This window comes from Cyprinodon variegatus, unplaced genomic scaffold (genome assembly GCF_000732505.1).
Source record: "Cyprinodon variegatus isolate N-32 unplaced genomic scaffold, C_variegatus-1.0 Scaffold2054, whole genome shotgun sequence".
Lineage (NCBI taxonomy): Eukaryota > Metazoa > Chordata > Actinopteri > Cyprinodontiformes > Cyprinodontidae > Cyprinodon > Cyprinodon variegatus.
In genome coordinates, this window is record NW_015152507.1 from 43,346 (window position 1) to 45,987 (window position 2,642).

The 2,642-nt window shown below is 39.4% G+C and overlaps 1 pseudogene; it reads left to right on the forward strand.

The window, feature by feature from the left end:
* The first annotated feature begins 743 nt into the window (after nt 1-743).
* The window catches only part of LOC107105088, a 4,949-nt pseudogene continuing 3,050 nt past the window's right edge, over nt 744-2,642 (forward strand).

Consider the following 2,642-nt stretch of genomic DNA (forward strand, 5'->3'; position numbering starts at 1 on the left):
CCTGATCTATTTCTACCATCTATTTGGGGGATATTTATTGCCACACTTTGGACCACTTAATACCAATTTAGCATCAAATAAATGAGGCTGCCTACCTCAGCATTGTTGCTGACCTTATGTTCTTATGACCACAGTGTACCAATCTTCTGATGGCTACTTCCAGCAGGATAATGCGCCATGTTATAAAGTGAATCATCTCAGACTAATTTCTTGAAACTTTTCCACTTAAGTAATAGTGAATTGAGCATATTGACAGACAACATTTTATTTTTTATCTTAAATGCAAAATTTTTTTTAAATAATTACTGCTCTAAAATGTATTGCTCTGTCAGCTAAAGATCTGTTTTGGTCTCTATACTTTAATTAGATAAATCAATTCAAGCTAAAACATAAGAGGCTATACTGAGCCTGATCGATTTGTATCAGAGATTTTCTTACCTTTTAGAAAAATGTTACTTGGGGTAAAACTCCCCCTGCAACCCTGATTTGCATTTGTATAGCTCACAGCATGTTCATTTACATGTTAAAGCCTCCCCTAGAATTCCATGGGGGGGAGGCATGGGGGGAACACTGCCTAAGAAAGCCCATGTCAATTTCGGTAATGCCTGCAAATTACCATGAACAGCCGTTAACCTGAACTTCCACGACAATCTACAGTGCCGCATACTGACGAAAATCACACTTTTCATGCAGTGCCTAAGCTCCCAGCTCTCCCTCACCATCCAGTGGGCTTTATTCGTGAAATGTCTGGTCACTCCATGTCTCCGGTCAGGGGTAGTTCAAGGACACCTACTAAGTTTACCAATGTTCGGACATTTAGATCACTGTGATGACAACTTTGTAAAAAAAAAAGAAAGTATATGTCAAATTAGAAATTACACACACTGTTTGAAAGGCTTGTTAAAAAAAACCTATGTATCTTTATGATCCACAGAGACTACCCTTCAGAGCCTTTTGGAGGATGTTGGGTTGGAGCAGTACTACAGAGAGAAGCTATCACTGAGCCAAATACTTGAGATCAATGAGAAGACAATTACTGATGACCCTGGCAAGTGTAAATCAAATGTCATGCTGTATTTTTTGAAGAAATTGATGATGGTTAATGTGACTGCTAGAAATGTAAAAGGTGTGTCATGTGAATCAAATGATGTTGCTTCGGAGTCAAGCAATGATGATATAACTGAGACAACAGAGTACAATTTTGAGGATCTGTTTTTCATTCCAAATAAGGCTGGAATATTTAATCCTCTGGACATAATCACTGCTCTATTCTTGTGTTCCAATGGGTTTGTTCGGCAAGAGTTAGCACTAAAAATGTCCATGTGTCAATTTTCTGTTCCCTTCTGCTTCCAAAATGTGATACAAAGCAGTGCACCCTCATGCTGTGGGCCATGAGAGACATTGTTAAGAAGTACAGACCTCCAAATCTTTCAGAATCGAAGGGCTTCATAGAAGAGAGAATAGTTACCTCTGAACTTCCTATGGTGTCTTTTGTGAGACTGGGTGAGTGCTCCATGTCCAAATCAGAGATTCTCAATAAACTCCTGAGTAACTCTCAGCAGTACCATGACACCTTTGTTCACTGCGACATGGAGTGTGGAGACAGTCCAAGAAGAATATCCATGGGACTGACTGAAATGACCTGGTACCTTCCCTGTGGAAACAAAAACATGGACATTTTCAGTGAGCCAGTAGCTATAGCTAACCTTCGTGGTGACATAGCTTCATTTGAAACACAATTCTCCTTTTTGTGTCAGACATCTGCTGCAGTTTTTGTTTTATTTGATCAGCTGGACTCTAAGTGGGAACTGCTGACTGACCAAAAATGCAAAGCAAAGATTTACTTGGTGGGAAACCAAAATAGCAAAGGCCTTACACCACATGGTCTAAAAAAAATACCCAACAAACTGAGGTTGAATAAGAGCAGCATCATTATAAAAACAAAGCAGATAAATGATGCAGACTTTGTCAAATGTTTGAAGAACACTGTGAGCAATGTACTTACCAACACAAAACATAGGATGTCAGTAGAGCGGATGGCTGACATTGCCCATGAACTGGGAATAGGAGTTGATGAGGATTCTCCAGAATGTCAGGATGGGAAGGAAAATGCAGATGCAATCACTGCAGAGATTAAAGACACATTCAAATACAAAGAGGAACAGTTTCCTTTGCAAGGCCAAATGTGGAAGGAACTGACTTTCTTGGAAAAGGAAGAATTTCGTCTTCGAAACATTGGATCTGAAAACATAGAAGATTATAAAAGTAAACTTAAAATGAAAAAAGAAGAGCTGCGTCAGAAACAGAACTCCTATGCTATGTCAGATGTAATGGCACGCTTCATTACTGCAATATCCAGCCAAGAGAGAGAGAGGGGTTATTTTTTGAAATGGATGAGAATGAATCTTGACAACTTGTCTCGAGAAAAACTTTCTGTCCTAAGGGCTCTTTACAAGGAAAAATCAAAGGACTCTGAGAACAAAAAGGAGATCAAAGAAATTGACCAACAACTTTCCAATAGCTCACTGGGAGTTGAACACTTCTTCCGTGAAATGGGTCAGATCTATGAAGCTTCTCTTTACCTTCCAGAAACAGATCCATCACGTCAACAACTGCAACATCTGCCTAAACTCTGTGCTCAG